General features: G+C 38.6%; 1 long non-coding RNA gene across 1 annotated transcript; it reads left to right on the top strand.

Moving 5' to 3' along the window:
* On the top strand, positions 1 to 27,944 carry LOC123507044. Its single transcript, XR_006675564.1, has 3 exons — positions 1 to 80; positions 25,989 to 26,104; positions 26,495 to 27,944. It is a non-coding gene; the product is annotated as an uncharacterized LOC123507044 (long non-coding RNA).

Here is a 27,944-nt window from a genome sequence, read left to right as displayed (position 1 = left end):
GAGCAGCAGAGATTATAGCAAGGGAGGAAGAATGGAGAGTTACGGGACGCCGCGGCCCAGGGAGAGGGAATCTTGTAACAGTAAGTGGAGTTTAGAGGTTGTAATGCAGTCTTGAAAACAAGTAATTCCGTAATTAATATTAGAATGACGGAGGAATAACGATAGGATGTCTACATCTAATGTTTTGATATTTGGTCACGTGATGGTTATAGAAGGAGTAGTTGTTGTGGCCGTGGCATATCGTCCTGTTGTGTTGTGAGTGCTGTGAGAACTTCGCCACATCGAGTAAGTGTCGTGTCTGTATAATGTATTTCTGGTATCAATATCTTGAGCATTATGAGTAAATCACCGTGATGCGGATAGGTGTGAATTTAGGAGGAAGTCGCAGTAACGCAGATATATTACTTATGAGCGGCATATGAGGTTTCATGAGTACATCGCTGTAAGACCTATATATTTCATTGGGTGTTATATTTGAACTAATTTAGTAGATCCTTGTAACGCAAATATAGATGATATATTGTCCAGTGAAGAAAACGAAAATCCTTGGTGAGCAAATTTACGTGTTTGTTTGTGTTTGAAGTTCGCAGTCATTTTACATGTGGTGTTTATATATACTTGAAGGGTGTTGATTGTCGGAGACGTATTGGATGTGTATGTATTAGTAGTAATGATTTCAGTGAAGGAAAAAAATTTGACTGGAGTGTCCATAACCAGTAGCCAGAGAAGTATGCAACATGGTGCAACATTGGTGCAACAGATCGCATCACGACTTCATGCATACTTTCTTATTTACTTCTACTTCTACTACTACTACTACTACTACTACTACTACTACTACTACTACTACTACTTCTACTACTACTATTACTACTACTACTGCATTTTTAACACACCAACAAAAATAAAAGCTCTCCCTAAAATCTTTTCCTCTCTCTCTCTCTCTCTCTCTCTCTCTCTCTCTGGTGGTGGTGGTTTGAACTTCTAGTATTATGTTGTTATACTCTCTCTCTCTCTCTCTCTCTCTCTCTCTCTCTCTCTGTGTGTGTGTGTGTGTGTGTGTGTGTGTGTGTGTGTGAACTATAAATATACCTCTTCCCTCCCCTCCCCTTCCCTGATCCCCTCCACTGATAAGCCCTGGGACACTCTGCCTAGCTCTGTTTTCTACCACATCAGCTTGTATCCCTTATGACACGTAGTCTGAACCGCCTCATTCTTTCACCACGACCATTTCCAAAAGCCACAGAATGGTCAGCCGGGTTCTCAAGACTGGTTTCTCCCGTTCACCAAGTGCAAATATTTTTAATCTGTCAATAAGACGGTAATAAGGTATTCTATTTCAAAGCCCCTTTTGACTTCACTATGACTTTTCAATGACAACAGATAATATTAGCCGGGTTTTCATGCGTTTCTCCTCTTCATACTGTATAAATTTTGTTAATACCTCACTAGAAACAGAAAAAGCTTAAAAACTATTGCAAAATCATTAGGGCAATTTTGAAGATCTACAGAGATGATTGGCTGAGTTATCTAGTGTTTTCAAGTGTTCGTAATGTAGAGATCTTGTTAATATATTCACCAAAACCATAAAAACATCCTTGAGAACGTTAATTAGTTAAATTGAAGTTAGTCTTCAGAACCATGACGCGTTTTCAAATTCATTCAGCTTTACTATATGGCGACTTTATACACCAACTTATGTGGGGATTAAAATAGTGAAGACTCTGGCCAGTAATCCTGTGAACTTCATAGACCCTTCTTAATGTCAATAAAAATCGTCTAATCACACCAAAAACTCAAGGTAAAAAGCGTCTCAGTATTGAAGAGAACACAAATTCTCACACAAAAAAGCATCTCGGTGTTGAAGGAATTAAACTCAAGCTTTCTGAACTGTTGTGGAAGCGGCGAAGTGCTTTAGAATACTGGAACACTGGACACTGAAGTAAAGGTAAGTACGATATGAAAGGCACAATAATTTCACTGACCTTTATCATTTCTTTTTAAAACCCAACATAACTATTTTTTTTTTTCTGTTAAGGAGGAATACGAGCCTTACGTTTCCGCCTGCCTTGTGGCTCCCAGCAAGTCATTCTTTATTTATTCATGTATCTTTTTGTGTGTGTAATGTGAGAACACCGCCTAGATAGGAGAGTAATGTAGTAATGTTTGGTATTTTTTTATTTTTTTTTTAAACTGAGATCTGTTTGATTTTCTTTGTATGTTTTTTGTGAAGTAGTAGTAGTAGTAGTAGTAGTAGTAGTAGTAGTAGTAGTAGTAGTAGTAGTAGTAGTAGTAGTACACACAAAATAAATACAGAAGGAAGAGGAGGAGGAGGAGAAGGAGGATGTAGAGACGGACGGACAAAAGAAAAAGGAGGAGGAGGAGGAGGAGGAGGAGGAGGAGGAGGAGGAGGAGATCATTAGGAGGGTACAAGAAGGCATGGTAGCAAAGCCTATTGACTGACAACGAGGTAACAGTATAAGCACGCTAATCAATACCACTCGCCTCTCACAGCACGTGGGTGGAGGTGGGGATAGTAAAGTAAGAAGGCTTCCCCCCACCCACCCATCCCCAGAACTCTTCTATACCGGCTCTCTTGTTGACTTGTTAAGGGGTAAGTGTGAATGGAAGCTTGTGTGAGAAGAGAGAGTGAGGAGAATGGCGGTGGTAGTAAGAAGGAAGGTGGTGGTGGTGGTGGTGGTGGTGGTGGTGGTGATGATGATGAATGGTGGTGATGATGAATGGTGATGAATGATGATGATGGTGGTGGTGATGAATGGTGGTGATGATGAATGGTGATGAATGATGATGATGGTGGTGGTGATGAATGGTGGTGATGATGACGATGATGGAGATGGTGATGGTGATGGAAGAAATGGTGATGGTGATGATGAATGGTGAATATGGTGATGGTGATGATGAATAACAATAACAAGAACAACAGCAACAACAGCACCACCACCACCACCACCACCACCACCACCACCAATAGCAGCGACAAGATTAATCAATAGATAGTGAGTGGCTGCAACAGAAGAACAAGAACAAAAAGAACAAGAAAGAAAGAGAGGAAATAGAAATAAAGAAACAGCTTTTTAACACGATCATTTTAATAAATACACGAAACTGGAAAAAATATAAATTACAAAAAAAAAGTAAAAATAAATGAATAAATAAACAAACAAATATTTCCACGACCGCTCCAATCTTGCAGGACAAAATAATGAGATGCAGAAACAATACGAGAGGTAATTCAAACTTGGGAGTCGAGAACAAGTATTTACTGAATAACTGATGGGCTAAATTTATCACTTTCCAAACCACCACCACCACCACCACCACCCCCACCACCACCATCACCACCACCACTCTTCCATTCGGTGCTCGTATCATTTGGTAAACACGCATACGAGTTCGTGAAGGTGTGACGCATTTACTCTTTCACTCTTGGCGTCACTGTGTATACGTGTGAGAGTGACGATGGTTAGAAAGGTGGTGGTGGTGGTGGTGGTGGTGGTGGTGGTGGTAAAAAAAAAATCCAATGTTTTTTTTTACTTTTTGTTTAGTTTCTTAACGATTTTCTTACTTTTTTCTTAGATGTATAGTAGTAGTAGTAGTAGTAGTAGTAGTAGTAGTAGTAGTAGTAGTAGTAGTAGTAGTAGTAGTAGTAGTAGCAGCAGCAGCAGCAGCAGCAGCAGCAGCAGCAGCAGCAGCAGCAGCAGCAGCAGCAGCAGCAGCAGCAGCAGCAGCAGCAGCAGCAGCAGCAGCAGCAGCAGCAGCAGCAGCAGCAGCAAAAGTAATAGAACAACGCAAAAAAAGAAGACAAACAAGCTGCCGTGGCGCGAATGAACAGCAAGACAAAAAAAATTCGACCAGAAAAAAGAAAAGAAAGATTACTGAGAGAGAGAGAGAGAGAGAGAGAGAGAGAGAGAGAGAGAGAGAGAGAGAGAGAGAGAGAGAGAGGCCAGTATCTTATTAATCACAGAGGAAGAACCAACACGCAACACTCTCTCTCTCTCTCTCTCTCTCTCTCTCTCTCTCTCTCTCACACACACACACCTCGCCTCACCTCACGTATAAAACATTGGTACAGCCTTAAAAAATTCCTGTACCCCATTACAACTGCAATCACCATCACACCTGACACGCCCATAACAGACCAGGTAGGAATGTCACCACCACTCCTGCTCACCTGTGAACGAGAAGCTGAAAGGTGACACACTACCTGGACTTACCTGTGCAATGTTTCAAAAGGTGTCTGTCTGTCCGTCTGTCTGTCTGTCCTCTGTGTGTGTGTGTGTGTGTGTGTGTGTGTGTGTGTGTGTGTGTGTGTGTGTGTGTGTGTGTGTGTGTGTGTGTGTGTGTAGGTCTATTTAACTCGACTGTTGTTTTGAAGTGTGTGTAATTTGATTCTATTTTTTTTTTTGGTGTGTGTGTGTGTGTGTGTGTGTGTGTGTGTGTGTGTGTGTGTGTGTGTGTGTGTGTGTGTGTGTGTGTGTGTGTGTGTTTTTTCTTTCGGTGTAATTTGTTCGTTTTCTGTTTGTTTTTTCTTTTTTTTCCCGTTTTTTCTTTCTCTTTCTTTGTTTTCTCTCGTTTTCTTTCTACGTCTTTCTTTGTTGGTAGGTCTCTTTGTGGGTTAGTCTCTCTCTCTCTCTCTCTCTCTCTCTCTCTCTCTCTCTCTCTCTCTCTCTCTCTCTCTCTACGCCTGGCTGTTCGTCTGTCTGTTTGTCTATCTGTCGGTCTTTCTCTCCAGCTTCAATGATGCATAGAGATCCCAGAGAGAGAGAGAGAGAGAGAGAGAGAGAGAGAGAGAGAGAGAGAGAGAGAGAGAGAGAGAGAGAGAGAGAGAGAGAATCTAACACCTCAGAAGAGTACAATGTAAAATTCACACACACACACACACACACGCACACAACACACACACACACACACACACACACACACACACACACACACACACACACACACACACACTTCAATAACCCTCAACGTTGGTAAATAATTAAACTTTTGACCTTACTTGTAGAACTTTTCCTGAGAGAGAGAGAGAGAGAGAGAGAGAGAGAGAGAGAGAGAGAGAGAGAGAGAGAGTAACTATTGTATGAGGAGCAGGAGGAGGAGGAGGAGGAGGAGGAGGAGGAGGGAAAAGGAAAAAGGAAAGGAGAAGGAAAAGGAGGAGAAGAAGAAAAAAAAAGAAGAAGAGGAAGAAGGAGGAGGAGAAAGGAGATAGGAGGAAGGAAAAAAATACGAAAGAGGAGAAAGAGAGCGTGAAATGAGACGAAGAAAGAGAAGCAAGAAGAAAAAAAGGAAGCAAACAATAAAACAGAAGGATCGTACTATGAAGAAAGGAGAAGAGAAGAATAAGAGAAGAAAAGAAGAAAAAGAAAAATATATGAACGAGGGGAGAAGAAAAATGGTACAAAAGGAAGAAAATAATAAAGAAAACAATAAAGGAAAGCGAAGGAAGATGTCAGGAAGGAGAAAACAGATAAAAGGAAGGAAAAATAAAAGAAATGATAAGAAAGGAAATATGAACAACTAGGGAAATAAAAGGGAGATAACAGGAACGTGCAAAAGACAAATAAATAACGAGGGAGGAAAACAAAGAGAATGAAAGAAAGCGTAAACAGTGAAAAGGAAGGAGGGAGGGAGGGAGGAGGGAGGGAAAGAAGGAAGGAAAGTAGGAACGAAGGAATGAAAGAAAGAAAAAGAAAGAAAGAGGAAGGAAGGAAGGAAAGAAGGAAAGAAGGAAGGAAGAACGAAAGAAGGAAAGAAAAAAGAAAAGAAAGGAAAGAAAAAAACGAAAAAAAGAAAGAAAACAGAAAAGGAAGAATGAAATGAAAAGAGAAAGGAAAATAAGAAAGAAAGAAAAAAAAAGAAAGAAAACAATGACAAAAGATAAAATGAAATATAAAAAGAAGAAACGAAATGAAAGAAAAATAAATAAAGAAAGGAAGGAAGGAAGAAGGAAATGACCCGAAGTAATAACAGACTGTTGACGAAAGAGGTGATGAAGCAAAGACAGAATAAGATAACAGGGAGACAACAAGAAGTGTACAGAGGGAAAGAAAATAAAGAAAATAAAGAAAAAAAGATACAACAACAACGAAAAACAAGACAAAATAAAAGAAGAAGAATAAAAGACACAAGAAAAAAACAAAACAAAACAAACAATAAGAAGCAAATGAGATAGAAAAAAAAATTGGAAGAACGAAAAGAAGAAAAAAAAGAGTAGAAGAAAATAAAGATGTCAAAGGAAAAGAATCGTGATGAAGGAAGGAGAAAGTGGAAAAAGAGAATTCTAGAAGACAAATTGAGCAAAAAAAGCTAAACTGAAAAAAAGAAGACAAATAAAGAAGACAAATAAAGAAAGAAATATACGACGAAAGTAATTAAGAAGTGAAGGGAGGAGAACACAACAAGAGAAGAAAAATGGAGGAGGAGGAGGAGGAGGAGGAGGAGGAGGAGGAGGAGGAGGAGGAGGAGGAGGAGGAGGAGGAGGAGGAGGAGGAGATAAGAGGAAGGGAAAAATGGAGAGAGAGAGAGAGAGAGAGAGAGAGAGAGAGAGAGAGAGAGAGAGAGAGAGAGAGAGAGAGAGAGAGAGAGAGAGAGAGAGAGAGAGAGAGAGAGAGAGAGAGAGAGAGAAAATGGAACAGTAGAGTGAGAAGACAGGAAGACAATAAGACAGAAGGAAGACAGGAGTAAAACAGGAGGAAGGCATACGGAAGACAAGAGGATGATAGCAGGAAAACAGGAGAAAAACAGGAAGAAAACAGGAAGAAGATGAGTAAAAAAAAGTAAAACAGAAGGATAGGAGGAAGACAAGAGGAAAACAGAAAGACAGGAGGAAGACAAGAGCAAAACAGGAGTAAAACAGGAAGACAGGAGAAAGACAGCAGTAAAACAGGAGGAAAACAGGAGGAATAAAGGAAAAAAATAAAAACAGGTAGAAAACAGGAAAGAGAGGAGGAAAACAGGAAGAAAACAGGAGCCCGACAGGAGAGACAGGAGTAAGACGGGAGAAAAACATAAGGAAGACAGGACAAAGACAAGAAGAAGACAAGAGGAAAACAAGACTAAAACAGGAAGACAGGAGGAAGACAAGAGGAAGACAAGAATAAAACAGGAAGACAGGAGGAAGACAAGAGGAAAACAAGAAGAAAACAGGAAGAGAGGACTATCATAGACAGACTACTTTGTTAACGCGGAGTAATGTAATGTTCTACAATATAGTGTACTGGTGCTGTGTCTTGTTCCGCTACCCCACGGGACGCCACAAGCAGTCTGGTCCAAACACAGCTTCTGGACAGACTCACGCTCTGTTTGGCAATCCGTGTGACTTCCTTCTTTGACTGGTTATACTGTCCTGCACAGCCAGTCTACTTCTACAGTCTACTGTCTACAGTCACACTCCAGTGTGTAGACTGTAATTATACATCATCACGCTTGCTACAAGCTCCATCTAGCCGCTACCGACTACAAGTCTCTCTTCGTCGCCGGCTACTTCTCAAGCCTTTCCACGGCCGCTCGCTACCAAGCTACCAAGCCTCCAGTACATTTTGTATCCTACAATAAACACAGGGAAGCTCCCCCAGTGTTTCTCTTCAGCCACACCAGAACATACTGATGGTGCCAGCGGTACCAGACAGGACAAAGACAGGAGGAAGACAAAAGGAAAACAGGACTAAAACAGGAAGACAGGAGGAAGACAAGAGGAATACAGGACGACAAAACAGGAAGAAAACAAGAGGAAAACAGGAGTAAAAACAGGAGGAACACAGAAGGACAAAAGGAAGGAAATAGGAAGACGACAGAAGTAGAAGAGGAGGGAGACAAAAGGTGAATAGGAGAATAGGAGGACAAGAGGACGAGGGGGACAAAATAGAGAGGCAGACGTCCACACAGAGAGGGCCGCGCGTGTGTCCTTGAGGGGAAATAAAAGTGAGAGTGTTGCAATAGTAACGCAACGGATGAAAGGTGGAAAAGTTTGTTTCTGTTGCCACGCGTCCCAACCCACAGAAAAACAGGAAAAACAAGTCAACCAAGCAACAGAGAGAGAGAGAGAGAGAGAGAGAGAGAGAGAGAGAGAGAGAGAGAGAGAGAGAGAGAGAATGGCCAAACACAGTATCCAGTTAAAGAAAAAAATTCAATTAACTTCAGAATTTGTTGACTAAAATATAAGTAATCTTTTTATGGCGTGTGTTGCATTATTTATATCCCCTCTCTCTCTCTCTCTCTCTCTCTCTCTCTCTCTCTCTCTCTCTCTCTCTCTCTCTCTCTTCCTTCTCATTCTTTCTCCTTCTCTCACTTGTTTCATTTCCTTTTTCTTCCTTTTCTTTCCTCCTTTCTCCTCTCTTTCCCCCTCTCTTCCTAGACTTTTCCTTATGTCATGTTTCCCTCTTTCTTTTCTGCCTCCCTCCATTACTCCTCGTTCTCTCTCTCTTTCTCTTTTCCTCTTTCATCTTTCTTTTTTCCTTTCCTCTCTTTCCCATTTCCTTGTCGTCTTCTTTTCATCTTTTTCTTTATTCATTTGTCTTTTTTTTCCTTTATCCAACTCCCTTTTCTCGTCCTCGTCTTCTCTTTTTCAATTTCCTCTTCCTTCTTTCCTTTTTCTTTAATTCTTTTTGGCTTTCTCCTTGTTCACAAATTATTTCTTACGATGCCTATTCTACCTTTCCTTCGTCTTTTCTCTTCTCATTCTTCTTTTCCTAACACATTCACCTTTCCTCTTTTTCTTTTCCTTCCTTCTTTGTTTTTTTTTGTCTTCCTTGTCCTGTTCTATCTTCCTCATTTATATTTTTCACATTTTTCCTTCCTTTTTTCTGTTTTCTTCTTCCTTTTTCTCAAATTTCCTTCCTTCCTTTTTTTTTTCCTTCCTTCATTTCTTCCTCATTTATATCTTTCATTTTTTTCTTCCTTTTTCCTGTTTCCTTGCTCTTCCTCTTGTCTCTCCCTTCGCTCTTCCTTCACCTTTCTTCAATCTCTTTCTTTTCCTTCCTTCTTTGTTTATTGTCCTCGTCCTTTCATTTCTTCATTTCTATTTCTTAACTTTTTCTTCCTTTATCCTGTTTCCTTCCTCTTCCTTCTTGCAATTTTTCCTCCCTTCTCTCTTCCTCCATGTTTCCTCTCCCACTGCAACATTTCTCCCTCCCTCCACCTTCCCTCCATCTCCCCTCTCCCACTGCAACAATAAGCTTTAACATGGAAACAAATAAGATTAATTTTTCATGAAGTATTTTTTATATTTTTTATTTCAATACGTTTAATACTTCACTTAAATATTTACTTTTAATTTCTGACACTCGCCTCGTCTCGCCTCGACAAGACCAAACATTAATAAACAATGCAAGGAAAGTTTTCACAGTAGGCAAACACACACACACACACACACACACACACACACACACACACACACACACACACACACACACACACACACACACACACACACACACACACACGTTAAATGCTCATATTGCCTATTTTGCAATTAAATATTATATGTTACACGATTCCCAGTTGTGTTGTGAGAGAGAGAGAGAGAGAGAGAGAGAGAGAGAGAGAGAGAGAGAGAGAGAGAGAGAGAGAGAGAGAGAGAGAGAGAGAGAGAGAGAGAGAGAGAGAGAGAGAGAGAGAGAGAGAGAGAGAGAGAACCACTTACTCTCTCATTCACTCAAACTATCAGCAAATCATTAAAAAAAAAGGAATTAAAACTCATGAAATTATCAACATATTCTTTTTTTTGTTCTTCAGAGGAAAGTGGACACAGAATAAATGGGTTTGTTTGTTAGTTTGTTGGTTTTGAGTTTGTTTGAGTTGTTTGTGTTTGAGTTTTGCTTGTTTTGTGACGATAGTGGATCTTGTGGGCTAATTAGTGGTGCTGTTTGATGTGGCCTGGTGTCCTTGAATGCTTTTACTGCTGATAGTGGTGGTGGTGGTGGTGGTGGTGGTGGTGGTGATAATGGTGATGACTGTTGTTGTGGTGGTGGTGGTGGTGGTGGCGGCGGTGTTGGTGGTGGTGGTGGTGCTGATAATGATGATGACTGTTCTTCTTGTTGTTGCTGTTGTTGTTGTTGTTGTTGTGATGGTGGTGGTGGTGGTGGTGGTGGTGATGACTCTTGTTGTTGTTGTTTTTATGGTGGTGGTGGTGGTGGTGTTGGTGGTATTTTCACATACATTTTTACTTTCTTTTAAATATTATTCTGTTTGAGAAAAAAATTATAAAAATTGCCATCAAAACCATAATACCTTTATTGTTAGAATGTTGTTATGGCAGGCAGAAATACGAGGAACTGTACTATTACACACACACACACACACACACACACACATCTCTCTCTCTCTCTCTCTCTCTCTCTCTCTTACGTCCTCTTTAACCGCATTAGAGCAACAGTACAAAATCCCTTTCAAAGAGTTCGTTAATCTCTCACATCACTGATCCCTCACACACTAATTGCTACAACTACTACTACTACTACTACTACTACTAACAACAACAACAACAGCAACAACAACTCTATAACTACCACTACTATCACCATTACTATCATCCTGCTACCACTACCACCACTGCTACAACTTCTACTACCAACACTACCACCACTACTACCAACTGAGATGACACAAACATTACCACCACCACCACTACCACCACTACCACCACCACCACAGTCAAACACCACCTATACAACTATTACACTAAATAACATGTTTTTTTCATGTTACATATAATTCAGGTACAAAAATATACGTGGATTTTAGTCTACAACGAGTAAATTCAGCTTGTTGTTCTTATCTACATGAAAAAGTCAGAAATGTAATTGTTTTTTCTTATTTCCATTAAAAAAAAAGGTTTGAAATAAAGATAATGCCACAATAACTAACATTTTATCTTACCATTATAAAAAAAAAACTCAATTTCTTCTCATTATCCAAAATCTTAAAACAGAAAAATGGTAAAGTGGTAGAAATTAACTCACACACAAAAAAAGTCAATAAATGAATAGAAATGAATAAGTAAATGAATAAATGCAATAAATAAATAAATACAGTAAAGTGAATAATAAAGGAAATTCAATATCGTAAACGCAAAAAAATCACAAACTAAGAGAAATTAATCGTGAACTCAAATAATCAGAAAAAAAATAAAATAAAGAAAAACAAAACGAAAAAAAATCATAACCAAGAGGAAGAAAACGGAAAGAAAATAATTGAAATAGAAAAATCGTCGAAAAAAAACATGAAAAAACAAATTGCAAAAATAAATAAATAAAAAATGAAAATACAGAAAAGAAAAATTAAAACGAGAATGTGACGAAGGAAATAAAACGACAGAATTAAACTATAAAAGATACGAAACAAAAATCTTGATAAAAAAGGAAGTGGGAAAAAAAAAAAATCGCCGTTGCATAAATAAAAAAAAAAAAAACTAAGACTAAAAGAAAACGAGAATATGAAAGAACAGAATACAAGAACGAAAAAAAAAATAGAAAAAAAATAAAGAAATAAAAATCTAGATAAAGAGAAATGGAAAAGGAGAAAAAAAATCGTAGTTGCATAAATAAAAAATAAAAAAGAAAAGAAAACCTGAACATAAAAGAACACAATAGAAGAACGAGAAAAATAGAAAAAAAAAATGAAAGAAATACAAATCTAGATAAAAAAAAGTGAAAAAAGAAAACGAACAAGAACATAAAAGAACACAATAGAAGAACGAGAAAAATAGAAACAAAGATAAATAATAAACTAAATAAACGGAAATGAAAAGAAAAAAAAAAACATCGTAGTTGCACCAAATCAAAACTTAAAGACAAAGAAGAAAAGAAAACGAGCATATGAAAAAAAAAACTAAATAAAAGAACAAGAAAGAGAAAAAAAAAGAATAATAAAAAAGTAGATAAAGAAAAGTGAAAAGAAAAACGAGAATATGAAAAAACTAAATAAAAGAACAAGAAAAATAGAAAAAAAAAGTGAAAAGCAGAGGAGAAATCGCAGCTGCAATTCAAACAAAGAACAAAAGAAAAAAAACATGGAAACACAGAATAGGAGAACGAAAAATAATAGAAAAATAGAAGATAAGAAATACATGAAAAAAAACATCGATAAAAACAAGTGAAAAAAAAAAAAGATAAATCGTTGTTGCATAAATTTAAAGGACAAAAAAAGAAAAAGAATGTGTGTGTGTGTGTGTGTGTGTGTGTGTGTGTGTGTGTGTGTGTGTGTGTGTGTGTGTGTGTGTGTGTGTGTGTGTGTGTGTGTGTGTGTGTGTGTGATTAAATTCTTGTCTCATCCTCAACATGTTTTCATTTTTATTATCATCTTGTTTTTCGTCGTTGTCATTGTTGTTGTTTGAAGAATCACAAAAATAGAAAAAAAAGATGAAAACTAAATAAAGAACTAGATAAAGGAAAGAGAAGAAGAAAATAAAATAAATAAAATCGCATCAATTCAAAACTTCAAGAACAACAAAAAAGAAAAAAAGAAACACTAACAAGAAAAACAAAACATGAAAAACATAAGAAATGAATAAAAAATATGGATAAAGGAAAGAGAAGAAGAAAAAACAAACAAAATCGCATCAACTTAAAACTCAAAGAAAAACAAAAAGAAAAAGAAACACTAACAAAACAAAACCCGCCACGACCACCACCACGACGACGACCACCACGACCACCACCACCACCACCACCACCACCAGTACCCCACTAAAAAAAAAAAAAAAAAAAATCGCATCAACTCAAAACTCAAAGAACAACAAGAAAAGAAACACAAACAAAACAAAACATAACACCACCACCACCACCACGACCACCACCACGACCACCATCACCACCACCAGTACCACACTAAAACAAAAACAAAAAATCGCATCAACTCAAAACTCAAAGAACAACAAGAAAAGAAACACTAACATGACACCACGACCACCACCACAACCACCACCACGACCAGTCCCCCACGACGAAAAGTAAGGTTGACAGGACTATGACAGGACTACGAGGCTACGTGGTTATCTATCTGTGCGGGGCTATCAGTACGGGACCGAGTGCGGGCAAACAGGCTGGCGGGAGATCAAAGCAACGCACTAAGTTGTCTGACGGGCCAGCACAAACAGGGGAGAGATAGATCAAACAGCTGAGGCGCGTGAAGTGAACAAGCAGTAAACGAAGCTTTGTATATTTCACAGCAGGGTTATACAGGTGAGGGGAACAGGAGAAAACACGGTAAGGGGAGAGGATGATGGAGAGGAGGGTGGGATGAGGGAGGGAGGGAGGGAGGGAGGGAGGAGGGTGTACAGATGATATTGGTAAGGAAGGGGAATGAGGATATGGAGGAGGAGGAGGAGGAAGAGGAGGAGGAGGAGGAGGAAGAGGTGTTTGTTGTAGTGATGACAGGATGTGAAGGAAAGAAGAGGATGAGAAGTGAAAAAGGAGGATGATAGTAAGGAGGAAAGGAGGAGAAAAATATGAGAAAGGAGGACAAGAAAGAAAAAGATATTGATACTGTAAAAGATGAAACAGGAGGAGGAGGAGGAGGAGGAGGAGGAGGAGGAGGAGGAGGAGGAGGAGGAGGAGGAGGAGGAGGAGAAAGAAGAAGCACTCTAGCACTCTAAGTGGATATGAAAAACATATGAAACAAATAGCTATTGATAAAACTTTATTTATGTCGTAAGAGGAAGAGAAAGACGAGGAGGAGGAGGAGGAGGAGGAGGAGGAGGAGGAGGAGAGTAAAGCAAAGAACAAGATAGGTAATATCAATAAGGAGAAGAGAGCATGCATTAAAATAACAAAGGAAAAATGCTGACAGGAAACACTAAAAAAATAAAGGAGGAGGAAGAGAAGAAGGAGGAGGAGGAAGAGGAGGAGCAAGAGGAGGAGGAGGAGGAGGAGGAGGAGGAAGAGGAGGAGGAGGAGGAGGAAATAGAGGGGCAATGACAAGTTACAACAACGAGGACAAGGAGAAAGACGAGAAGAAACAGAAACACACGTATCGAAAAACTAAAAAGAAAAAAAAAAAAACACGAGGAAATATAAATAACAAGACGAAGAAAGACAAAGACAAAGAAGAAGAAGAAGAAGAAGAAGAAGAAGAAGAAGAAGAATGAGAACTGAGTTAAGAAAGTGAAATATGCACGAAAAGAAACAAGAACAGAGAGAGAGAGAGAGAGAGAGAGAGAGAGAGAGAGAGAGAGAGAGAGAGAGAGAGAGAGAGAATAAAATGTGAAAGGCGTACCAGAGAGGGATAAAGGGGATTAAAAGAGGGGAAACTGCACGGAGGAAGGAAAGACACACAGAGAAATAAAGAAAAGGAGAGAGAGAGAGAGAGAGAGAGAGAGAGAGAGAGAGAGAGAGAGAGAGAGAGAGAGAGAGAGAGAGAGAGAGAGAGAGAGAGAGAGAGAGAGAGAGAGAGAGAGAGAGAGAGAGAGAGAGAGAGAGAGAGAGAGAGAGAGAGAGAGAGAGAGAGAGAGAGAGAGAGGGAAAGACGAAGAAAGAGTAAAATAAAGAAACGAACAAGGAAAATGGGTAAATAAAAATGAAAGACTTACGAAGATGGAGATGGAAGAATATTGCTTGCTAGACTGATAACAGAGAGAGAGAGAGAGAGAGAGAGAGAGAGAGAGAGAGAGAGAGAGAGAGAGAGAGAGAGAGAGAGAGAGAGAGAGAGAGAGAGAGAGCGCACCAATAACAATAACAACAATAATAATGATGATGATGATGATGATGATGATAAAATAATAATAATAATAATAATAATAATAATAATAATAATAATAATGAAATGAAGATCCAGACATCCAAATTTTGTATTCATTACCTCATTAGTTATTCATCTCATTACTTACTTGAAATATCCTCCTCCTCCTCCTCCTCCTCCTCCTCCTCCTCCTCCTCCTCCTCCTCCTTCTCCACCACTTCCTCCTCCTCCTAATGTTGTTGCTATTATTGTTGTTATTGTTTTTGTTCTTGTTCTTGTTCTTCTTCTTCTTCTTCCTCCTCCTCCTCCTCCTCCTCCTCCTCCTCCTCCATCACTTCAGTAGATAAGGAACAAGTACGGATGACCGAAGTGGATTTTTAAGCAAACAATTCAAAATGCATGAGGTAGTTAGCAAATGGATGGCTGTGGAACGCAATGTGGATGGTCTTGTAAGTGGATGGCCTGGTAGGAATGGATGGTGGATATAGTGGATGGTCTGACGTAAGGAATAGTGCATTTGTGGATGGTTTGACGTATGGGAAGGTTAAAAAAGTGGATGGTTTGGAGGTGGATGGTTAATTTAACTGTGGATTGTTAAAGTATGGAAGGCGAAAATAGTGGATGGTCTGACTTAAGGAATAGTGTGTTTGTGTATGGTTTGATGTATGGGAAGGTTAAAAAAGTGGATGATCGGGAGGAAATGGAAGGTTTAATATAACTGTGGGTTGCTTCAGTATGGATGGTCTAGTATGTGGATGGTTGACTATGGATGGTTCACGTGGAAGGTCTGGAGCGTTGTGTATGGTTTCCCCTTTAATCCAATTACCCTTTCCAATTACAAGCTTAAGTGCTGAAGATTCCCTGCTCCCCCAGTAAATATATGAGGAGGGGCGGAGGGAAAGGAGGGAAGAAAGGAGGGAAGGAGCGAGAGAGAGAGGGAGAAGGTGAGGTAATGAATGTGGTGGTAGTAGTGGTGGTAGTGGTGGTGGTGGTGGTGGTGGTGGTGATAATTAACAAGATTGTGGGTATAATGAGAAAGATTTTGGTGGTGGTGGTGGTGGTAGTAGTAGTAGTAGTAGTAGTAGTAGTAGTAGTAGTAGTAGTAGTAGTAGTAGTAGTAGTAGTAGTGTTGTAGCATTAAAACTATCAGACAACTAAAACGATTAATTATAGTTTGTGTATAATGGAAAAGATTTTGATAGTAGTAGTAGTAGTAGTAGTAGTAGTAGTAGTAGTAGTAGTAGTAGTAGTAGCAGCAGCAGTAGTAGTAGCAGTAGCAGCAGTAATAGCAGCAACAACAACAACAATTACCACCACTAACATACAAACAATAACACAGACTATCTTACAAGGCTCCACCATTATCGTACACACAACACACATGAAAACTCGACCATAAAAAACGATAACCACCACCACCACCACCACCACCACCACCACCACGAAGGACAACACTCATACACACACAGAATTTCACAAGTATGTACCGCACTTTACTTAAGCATTCCGAAGCGGCTTACTTAAATATCCAAGTACGCGTGTTGTAGTAAAATCCAGAACGAGGAGGAGGAGGAGGAGGAGGAGGAGGAGGAGGAGGAGGAGGAGGAGGAGGAGGAGAAAGGATGCAGGAAGCGTGCTAGAAGAGGTGTAAGAGGAAAAGGAAACAGGAAGAAGGAGGAGGAGGAGGAGAACAAGGAGGAGGAGAAAGAGGAGGAGAAGGAGGAGATGAAGGAGAGGAAGGATGGAAGGAGATGAGGCAGTGAGGTAATAAAGTATCTTGCACTTGCTCTGAATGGCACTAGAGAGAGAGAGAGAGAGAGAGAGAGAGAGAGAGAGAGAGAGAGAGAGAGAGAGAGAGAGAGAGAGAGAGTGTAGTGTAATAGGCTGTTAAATATTACAGTGAAGGGGGCTGCGTGGACTGTTGCAAGCGCCCTCTCTCCACCAGTTTTATGGATGGGAGTGGGGGCTAAATGTGCGTGTGTGTGCGTGTGTGTGCGCATGTGTGTGTCTCTAGGGAAACTGTGTGTGTGTATATGCAAAAAAAAAAGAGGTTAGGAAAAATTATCTGTTGAATTGTGTGTGTGTGTGTGTGTGTGTGTGTGTGTGTGTGTGTGTGTGTGTGTGTAGGAGGAAGAAGAAATGGGTTGCGAGAACAAGAACGAGAACGACGAAGAGATGGAGGTAGAAAATGTGGAGAGGAGGAGGAGGAGGAGGAGGAGGAGGAGGAGGAGGAGGAGGAGGAGGAGGAGGAGGAGGAGGAGGAGGAGGAAAAAAGAGGAAGATGACGGAGTGGCAAGAGACCAAGTAAGAGGAAGAGCTAGCGACCATCAGGGAGGAGGAGGAGGAGGAGGAGGAGGAAAATAGAGACAATAAAACACACAGATAAAAGACAAAGCTGTAAAATTATTAACCTACCAGAGAGAGAGAGAGAGAGAGAGAGAGAGAGAGAGAGAGAGAGAGAGAGAGAGAGAGAGAGAGAGAGAGAGAGAGAGAGAGATTAGACAAAGAAGAAGAGAGAAGAGAGAGAGAACATAAGGGAACAATTGAGAGAGAGAGAGAGAGAGAGAGAGAGAGAGAGAGAGAGAGAGAGAGAGAGAGAGAGAGAGGGATGAACATGTTTGTGTAACGACTCTCTCTCTCTCTCACACACACACACACACACACACACACACACACACACACACACACACACACACTACTACTACTAGAACTACTACTACTACTACTACCACCACCACCACCACCACCACCACCAACAACAACAACAACAACAACACCCACACCCACCCACACCCACCCACACACACACACACAATAAAAAAAAATAAATAAATAAAAATAAAAAACAAACCCTCACTATCTCGTAATCCATTTCAGAAAGCGGAAGTAAACAAACCAAAAATCCTCCATCAGGGGAGCGCAAAAAAATCCGATCCTGGAGCTGAGATTAACTGCGCAATTATCAGATCGCGCCAGCTGGATTACTGTGTTTATATTGTCAATCATGGAAGGGACGAGGAGGGAAGGGGGAAGGGGGAGAAGAGGAGGGACTAGGAGGGATGGGGAGGGACGAGGAGGGAAAGGGATGGGAGGAGAGAAGAGATAAAAGAGGGAGGAGGGAGGGGTGTGTGACGATAGTTGGAGAGAGGGGAGAGAGGAGGAGAGGGGAGGGTAGAGGATTTGAGAGGTGAAAGGGGAAGCGAATGGAAGAGAGAGAGAGAAAGATAGAGAGAAAAGAAGTTAAAAGGGAAGGGAGAGGAGAGAGTGAGATGGAGACAGATTAGGAATTGCAATAAATAACTACAATAATGTTGGTCGTATTAAGAAGAATAAAAAAAGAGAAAGAGAAGTTGAAAGAAAAATGAGATAAATAAGCTGAAAAATGAGAACAGTAATGAAACACGAGAAATAAGAAAGGAAAGAAAAATACAGAAAACGCAAAGAAAGAGAGAAAAGAAGCAGAACAAGAGAAGGAGGAGGAAGAGAACACGAAGAAAGAAGAACAAAGAAGAGGAGGAGGAGAAGGAAGAACAATAAAAGAACAGCAATCCATTTATAAATAACACACTGACTCTCTCTCTCTCTCTCTCTCTCTCTCTCTCTCTCTCTCCCTTGTTCTAATCCTCCCCTGCACCGACAGTCCTAAAAATATCCCTTACTGACTCCCTTACCTCCTCTTACCCTCATGTCCCCTTCTCCATCCCCTACACTTTCCTATTTCTTCAAACTACACCCTTCTGCCCCTAACCTTCTCAATCCCTAGGTGAAAAATTCCCCTTCTTTATCTATTCATCGCTGACCGCTAGTACATCTCTTCTTGATCTTAAAAACCCGTATTTTCATCTTTTTTTTAAGTGTTTCAAGCGCTTCTTTCTTCTTCCTTTAATTTTGTAGTATCTAAAATTTTCTTCTCTCTTCCCTTCATTGATAAAACTCTCTTCCTTCATTTATTCATTCCTTAGACTACATTCTCTCATTCCTTCGTCCCTATAATGTTTTTCTTTTGTTCTATCATCCTTTCATCTTACAACTCCTTTCTTTCATTCCAAATACTTCCTTCCTTCCTTCATTTATCCTTTAAACTCCTTCTCTTCATCCCCATATCTCTAAAAACTGTCTTCTTTTACCCTTTCATTCATAAAACTCATTTCCTTTCTTCTTAAAATTCTCTTCCTTTATTCCTTCATTCCAAAAACTCCTTCTCTCATTCCTTCATTCTTAAAACTTCATTCCTTCCACTTTGTCTCATTCCTTCATCCTTAGCGCTCATATTGTTCCTGCGTCTCTCTAAAGTGTCATCTCTCATACTTAAAATCCTCTCACCTCCATTCCTAAACTCCCTATTCTCACTCCTTCATCCTTAAATTTCTCTCCTATTTTATCCCTTCATCTTTTAAGCACCCTCTTCTCAGCCTTTCATTCTTAAACCCATCTTTCTCTTATCTGTTCACCCCTATTAGTACATTTCCTTATCTTTTCATCTACATACACTCTTATCTCAAGCATAGATTCTTTAAACACTCTCTTCTCACCCTTCCATACTTATACACTCATACTTTCTCTTATATTTTCATTCCTCATAGCACACTTCCCTTATTTTTTCATCCTCAAATCACCCTTATCTCAACCATACATCCCTTACACACCCTCTTCTCACTCTTTTATTCTTAAACCCTTCTTTCCCCTTATCTTTTTATCTCTAATAGTACACTTCCCTTCTCTTTTCATCACCATAGCTCCCTTATTTCAACCATACATTCCTTGCACACCATCTTCTTACCCTTTCATTCTTAAACCCTTCAGTACTGGGACGCTTTTTTACCTGAGTTTGGATATGATTAGATGATTTTTATTTACATTAACAAAGATCTATGGAGGTCAGAAGATTAATGACCAGAGTCGCTACTTTAATCTCCACATAACTTTCTGAAGCTGTATAAAATCACCAGATACTAAATAGAATATGTGAAAACGCGTCATAGCACTAAAGGGTTAAATGTCCCATCTTTCCCTTATCTTTTCATTCATTTTAGCACACTTCTCTTATCTTTTCATCCTCAAAATACCCTTATCTTTACTATACATCCCTAAATCTCCCTTCAATCACTTCCCCCCCCTCCCTCCTCTTCTCTCTCCCCATAGCCCTTCAATTAATCCCTGAGTCACCCAAAGCCACGAGTGAAATATAAACAATGGCAGTCAGGTGTTAATCCCTCAGGTGTGAGCGCATATTACTATTAATCCCCTCAGAGAACAGGTCCAGGCCGCCAGGTTAATAATAAAACAGGTATTTGCTCCCTCTTCATCCCTTCATAAAACGAGGTATAATTGTTAATTCCTCAGTGCTACACGGGCTTGGCTGCGTGTCGGGTTGGTTGTGTGTGTGTGTGTGTGTGTGTGTGTGTGTGTGTGTGTGTGTGTGTGTGTGTGTGTGTGTGTGTGTGTGTGTGTGTGTGTGTGTGTGTGTGTGTGTGTGTGTGTGGCGCTCTGTCTATCTGTCTGTCTTTCTGTCTGTCTGTTTGTCTATCTCTGTCTGTCTGTCTCTCTCTCTCTCTCTCTCTCTCTCTCTCTCTCTCTCTCTCTCTCTCTCTCCCCGGTAGAATAATATTGGTATAGTTTTAGGTAGATTGGCAACTAGGCACAATATGAATATGAATAAATAAAGATAGATAGATAGATAGATAGATAGACAGACAGGAGGTAAGTAGGTGAACAGACAGACAGACAGATAGATAGATAGATAGATATAGATAGATAGAAAGATAGATAGATAGACAGACAAGTAGATAAATAGATGGACAGATTAATTGATAGATAGAAGAAGTGATAGATATATGGCCTAATATAAATAGATAGATAGATGAATAAACAGATAGATAGATAGAAAAACATTAACTAAACGAGTGAGCTATAGAAACACAAAAATAAAATAAAAATACAAAAAATACAACAGAGACACATTGACAAATACACAGAAACACAAACACGCAAATATTTCACAAACGACAAACCAGGAATAAAAAATAATAAATAAAATGAGATAGAAATATAAAGCAACACCCAACATGACATTTCCCAAGCCTAATGCATAAAAATTCACTTTATACCTTGTCTTTCCAACTGAACACACTGACGGACATTACGGACAGCCAATAATAAAGAACCTGATTTGTAAGTGGTTCTGGAAGGGAAAGAGATCTGTAATGGTAAATGAGTTCAAATGATACACTGATTGAAGACCCTGTAATATTTTATAAGGGTGGAGAGAATTCAATTTAAGGCTCTTTAATGGTGAGCAAATTGTTATAGTTAAGGGTTTTCCAAGGGTTAAAGAGGTATAATCAAGGGGTTTCTAAAGATTTCTAAAGGTGAAAAGTCTTATTTATTCCTAGCCTCTTCAGTACCAGGACGCGTTTCCATATCCATTCCGCTATTTGGTGATTTTATACAGCTTCAGAAACTTACGTGGGAATTAAAATAGTGAAGAGTCTGACCATTAATCTTCTGACCTCCATAGAACTATACTAATTCAAATAAAATCGCCTAATTACCCGCCCCCAAAAAAAAAAAAAAAAAAAAAATCAAGGTATAAATGTGTACAGAAAGGATTAAAGGATTTCTAAGCTTGAAAATTTATAGTTGTGTGTTTGTAAAGGTTTCTAAGGGAGGAAAGTTATTAAGTGTTTACAAGGGTTTCTAAGGATAGGAAGCTACAGTAACATTGAGAGAAATATATTGATAGATAAAAGAGATAGGCATTAACAGGTATGAAAAAAAAATATTAACAGGTAAAAGAGAGAAGTATTAACAGGTAAAAGAGGATTAACAGGTGTAAGAGAAAAATATCACCAGGTGTACAGATATAGAAGATAAAAATATACAGAGAAAAATATGAACAGGTGTACAGGTATAGAAGATAAATATAAACAGGTATAAGAGAAAAATATTAACAGGTGCAAGCATAAAAAATTAACAAATAAAAGAGAAAAGTATCAACAGGTTAAGAAAATTATTAACACGTATGAGAAAAAAAATTTGACAGGTAAAAGAGAAAAAATTGGCAGGTAAGAGAAAAAATAGTGACAGGTGTAAGAGACAAGTGTGAACATAACATGACAGGCAAAGACAAGAGAATAGGAAGAGACTGACAGGAAAAAGAGATAAGGGAAAACAGAATAAGAAGAAAAGTGAAAGGGGAAGCGGGGAGGGGGTGTAGGGAATAATATTTCTATAAGAGATTGAGGGAACGGGAGAAAGAAAGAAGATAAGAAAGAAGAAGCAGAACCACAGATGAAGGAAAAAGAGGAAGTTGAAATGAAGGAAATAAAGAAAAGTAGAAGAGAGAATAGAGAAGACAGGATTGAGAAGTAGCAAGGAGGAGATTGACAAATAAAAACTAAACTAAAATAGAGATGGAGAGATTATCGGAAAAAAATAATGAAGGAAAAATAAATGAGAAATAGAAAAATGAGAAAAAGAAAATATAATAGAAGAAAGCTGGAATATTAAAAGAAGAGAGAGATAGGTACAAGCGTGACATATGAAAGAAAAAAAAGGAAAAAAAAAACATGACGGAAGAAAAGAATACCATAAAAATGAAAAAGTGTAAAAATATGAAAGTAAAAAGAAAGAAAATAAAAAAAAACGTGATAAATAAAGGAAAAGAAAAAAAAAACAAAGAAAAAATGAAAAAAGTGAAAAAATATGAAACCAAAAGAAAAGAAAAACAAAAGAAAAAAAAAAAAATACAGAAGCGTAAAAATATGAAAGCAAAAAGATAAGAAAATGAAGAAGAAAAAATAAAAAAAAAGATTATGAAAGTAGAATTGAGAAAAAAGAAAAAAAAAACGAGAAAAGAACAAACAGATGAATATACAAAGGGTGAATAAAAAACAGGGTGAAGGACATAAGAGTGATGGTTATGAAGGATGAAAAGGATGCTATTCACGAAGGAAGCAGTGTAACTAACATCTTCCCATCCAATTTTCACCTCTATCACATCCACTCATAATGTCTAGTTTTGTTAGCTCATTTCCTCTCTCGCAATAAGTTGATTAGGTCTCTCTCTCTCTCTCTCTCTCTCTCTCTCTCTCTCTCTCTCTCTCTCTCTCTATTAGAAAAGGTATTATTTTTCCTCTTATTCTCTCCTCTTTTATTTTTTTCTTTCTATTTTCATTTTTCGTTCTTTTCCTCTTTTCTTTCTTCCATCTTCCTTCACTTCTCTCCTTTCAATAAACAGCAAGTGTCTATCTACATCTTCCTTCATTCCTTCTTTACTATCTACTTTGGTGCATCCTCCTTCTTCTCCTCCTCCTTCTTCTTCTTCTTTTTCTTTTTCTTCTTCTTCTTCTTCTTCTTCTTCTTCTTCTTCTTCTTCTTCTTCTTCTTCTTCTTCTTCTTCTTCTTCTTCTTCTTCTCTCTCCTCCTCCTCCTCCTCCTCCTCCTCCTCCTCCTCCTCCTCCTCCTCCTCCTCCTCCTCCTCCTCCTCCTCCTCCAACAACCTCTTTTCTTTGTCCTTTCAAAACACTCTCCATCCGTTTCTCCTCTCTCTCTCTTCCTCTCTCTCTCTCTCTCTTTCCAGGTACCTTATATGCGAAAAGTGGATAGAGAGAGAGAGAGAGAGAGAGAGAGAGAGAGAGAGAGAGAGAGAGAGAGAGAGAGAGACTCACTCAAGTTACATTTAGGATTTAGGAAAAGGTAAGAGAAAAATAAGAGTAAAACACACACACACACACACACACACACACACACACACACACACACACACACACACACACACACACACTCGAGCCCAAGGTAAACTATCACAACATTTACCTTACAGAGAATGATCACCTCTCTCTCTCTCTCTCTCTCTCTCTCTCTCTCTCTCTCTCTCTCTCTCTCTCTCTCTCTCTCTCTCTCAAAACAAGCCGGTCCCTGTACATGGAAATACATCAATTCAAGCCTTCAATAATTTTCCGCATTGAGAGAGAGAGAGAGAGAGAGAGAGAGAGAGAGAGAGAGAGAGAGAGAGAGAGAGAGAGAGAGAGAGAGATTTTTCAAACATGTACAAGGCAATTTCACGCTTTTCCAGATCCCTCGAATATAAAGGTCTGCACTTTGAGGAGAGAGGGAGAGGGAGAGGGGGAGAGGGAGAGAGGGAGAGGGAGAGGTGTCTTTCTCGAATGCTGAAGATCCCCTCCCCCTCTCTCCCTCTCCCTCTCTCCCCCGCCCCCCCAAACCACCTCTTGTGACGAGATTTTGAAAGGTTCGGCGAGTGAGTGAGCGAGTGAGTGAGTGAGTGAGTGAGTGAGAGTGAGAGAGTGAGAGAGAGTGAGTGAGATGGAAAGGGTATCGCATTGTGTTTGTTTCCATTTTCTTTTATTTTCTTTCATATCTTTTTTTTTATTTTATTTTCTCTTCCTATTTTTTTTATTTCTTTTTTTCATGTTCCTCTTTCTTTTTTTTTTTCTTTCTTTTTTATTTTTCTTCCGGTAGTTCCTCCAGCTTACTTTATGTCCCTGTTTTTCTAGTTTTGGCGCTCTCTCTCTCTCTCTCTCTCTCTCTCTCTCTCTCTCTCTCTCTGATGTGATCGGGGGAAGTTTCAAGCTTATAAAAAAAATAAAAAAGATAACGAAGAACAATGGCAAAACAAAGAGGTTTATTGATGGAGGAGGAGGAGGAGGAGGAGGAGGAGGAGGAGGAGGAGGAGGAGGAGGAGGAGGAGGAGGAGGAAATGATATAGGAGGCTAAGGTCTTGTGATAGATAGCTAATTGGTTAGAGAGAGAGAGAGAGAGAGAGAGAGAGAGAGAGAGAGAGAGAGATTGGTTCAACTCTCTCTCTCTCTCTCTCTCTCTCTCTCTCTCTCTCTCTCTCTCTCTCTCTTTTCCCATTCTTTGTTTGTATTTGCTGTATTTACTTAAGTGTTTTTAGTTTGATGGTTTGAATATTGTATGCTAATGTCTTTAATCCTGTTTTTTATTCGCTTGGGACAGATTTACTTAGCTTTTATGTTTGTTGGTTTAGAATTAATACAGCAACGTCCAGCTTTTGTTGTTCGCCTCAAAGTACAAAAAAAAATCATGCAATATTTCAGTACACCATAATCTTGTTTAGCTTTTATTTATTTGTTTTTACTCTTTTTCAAAATTTTAGAATTATAGAAACACTTCATTAAAACCTGATTTCTTTTACATTTTTTTTTAGCAACAAATCCTAATTACTATTCTCATATTCTTCTCAACAAATCCTAATTCTTTCTCATATTTTTCTCAACAAATCGTGACTACTTTCTTCATATCTATTCAACAACATCTAATTAAAGGTGGTAGAGAAACCTTTACTCGCCTGTCTTACACCTACACAAAACCTAATTACTTTCTCATATTCCTTTTTTTTTTTTAACCATTTCATCATTCACGTAAAGAACAAACTGATGAATGCAACACTTACTCATATTTCCTCAACAAATTCTAACTACTTTTTCCATATTTATTCAACAAAACCTAATTAATTTTTTATATATATTTTTTCTTTTACCATTTCATCATTCACGTAAAGAACAAACTAATGAATACAACATAGGGATGAAATATCACACAATCGTGATTATAAACTTGTCAGTAAACCCAGAATAAATACTTCAAGTCTATAACTGTGGGTTTACTGACATGAATACAACACTCCAGCGTACCACGAGTTCATAAGACAGCTCACATAACACACCGTGACAGCCGCACACCACTACATCGCCACCACCAACAAAGTATTTCCACGCGTGAGCTTCATGGCAAGACTGGAATGTGTAACTAACAGCTTCCCTTCCACTAACTATCGCTAATCAACAAGATGATGGAGTATCAGACGCACGCACTCCACCCCACCTTCTCACACACACACACACACACACACACACACACACACACAGTATTACCGATGTTGTTAGGACATGTCACAAAGTTTACACATACTGCTCTTGACTTGTATATAAACCACCAGTGTGTGTGTGTGTGTGTGTGTGTGTGTGTGTGTGTGTGTGTGTGTGTGTGTGAGAGAGAGAGAGAGAGAGAGAGAGAGAGAGAGAGAGAGAGAGAGAGAGAGAGAGAGAGAGAGAGAGAGAGAGAGAGAGAGAGAGAGAGAATTCAGCGCCTAGATCTAATAAAAAATATTATATCAATGACTTCAAATAAACAAATTCATTATAAATATTGAAAGAAAACATTACACAGCAAAATGTTTACTGTTCCTGCCAATAAATGTTTATATAACCTCTCAAAACAAGATATTTTCCTTTCCTTCTCTTTTTTCCCAGATAATGAGGACAAGACACAAGGAACAAGAGGAACCTGTGAGTTACTTGACAGATAAGAGGTAAACGTGTAACTTAGACTGTAACAAAGGGAGAAGAGCCTATGAATTAATGAACAGGTAACTTGGTACAGGTAACAAGGAATTGGTAACTTCAGATGAGGTGATATACAGTAAATGGTTCTAAATGATTCACGAGCTTTTGTTCCTAGTTTATATATTCTTTTACCTTTCACTCATGCCTACATACTTTTTTTTTATATATTTTTTCCACCTTCATATTAACAGAACAAATCCTCTATCTTCCTACGATTTCAATTATTTTTTCTACTTCCTACACGCTGCTCTCCACCTTTCTACAACGGATTTTCCACCTCTGCACAACCTGAATTAATCTTAAACCTTTCATCTTCCACTTCTCAAAACGTCAATTTTATTTTTTTACCTTCTACTAACTTCGAAATAATCTTCCACCTACTACAGTTTCAACATTTCCTTTTCCTTTTCCAGCGACGCAACCTTTTCATTCGACTACCAAGGAATCTCCGGAACAAAAATGGCTTCTACTCATGTTCAAAGGAATTAAAAAAAGAAGAAGAAAAATAAAACCATATTACTCCATGTTCTTGTTTACAGTAATGACCAAATACTTCTGTGATTTGTTATTGTTCTGTTCTCCTTTTTTTCTATAAGTTTCTATTTACTATTATTACTATTACCATTATCATTACTGTAATAAATCACTGTCCTATTGTTCTCCTTTTTTTGTATTACTGTTTGTTACTATTATTATTACTGTCACCATTATTTTTATTATTATTATTATTATTATTATTGATGTTGGTATTGTATGTCTCATAATCACTACCTTTGTCTTATTTTGGAAACTGATAATTTTTCTTCTCATAAGTAGCAGAGCGTACATCATTACTCTACACCTTGTTATTATTATTATTATTTTTATTACTATCATTTTTCTTATTATTATCCTCATTATTATTATTACTGTTACCAGTTTCTCATTATTATTATTATTATTATTATTATTATTATTATTATTATTATTGTTGTTATTGGAGGTGTCTCAGAATCACTACCTTTGTCTTATTGTGGAAACATACTTTTTCTTGGTAAACAGCAGAGCGTACTATACATAATTACAGTACATTTTATTCCTTTTCAATTTTTTTATGTTTTTGTGAAGTAATCAGTGAAAAGATTACACGTGGACGTTAGGTTTTGCTTCATGATGGTTTGTTACACTGTCTTGTTTAATTAGTTCATGTTCCGTTACCTCATGTTCAGTCGACTAGTGTTACGTTGGTTTCAGTTACTCTAATTCATTATAACTTCTGGCTTGTTACGTTTCGGGTTACGTTAAAACACATTTGGGACGGTAATGGTTTAAAGAGCGATGAAACATGAATTAACTTGAAAATATAAGTAAAATTTCGCCCTTAGTAATTCTGAAAACACGTTAATACTCTTCCTGCAGCCTTGACGCCGCCACACACCCAACACCACGCTTCAAAACACTTCAGTCCTCACTTCAAAGGCTTTACTTAAAGTTGGTCGTGTTTTTTTAAAGGTATTTTTATTGTTCTAGTGACAGATCAACAAGAGTTCTACATTGTGTGATCAGGAGAACCAATTTTCTGAACCCTGTGAATGACTTTTGTGGCCTTTGAAAATAGTCGTGGTGAGAGAACATGCATTTCTGAATCCGACCATCACTCCAATGAAACACAGCTATTTCCACAGGCAGGGAATTGTAAAGAATATCATTTCCCTTTAGCAACATCCAGTAACGCACAAGGCTTCACGGACCCTGCCACTCTGCTTCACCCTGCTTCACGCCACCACGGAGCCTCGGACACACAACGAATGAAGCACAAACTTGACTAAACAGGAATGGAAATGTAAAGAATATTAGTGATCGTTAACAAGACCAGGCACTGAA

The sequence above is a fragment of the Portunus trituberculatus genome, chromosome 21, assembly GCF_017591435.1.
Source record: "Portunus trituberculatus isolate SZX2019 chromosome 21, ASM1759143v1, whole genome shotgun sequence".
Taxonomy (NCBI): domain Eukaryota; kingdom Metazoa; phylum Arthropoda; class Malacostraca; order Decapoda; family Portunidae; genus Portunus; species Portunus trituberculatus.
The sequence above is the reverse complement of the archived record's forward strand: the minus strand, read 5'-3'. Positions and strand labels throughout refer to the sequence as shown.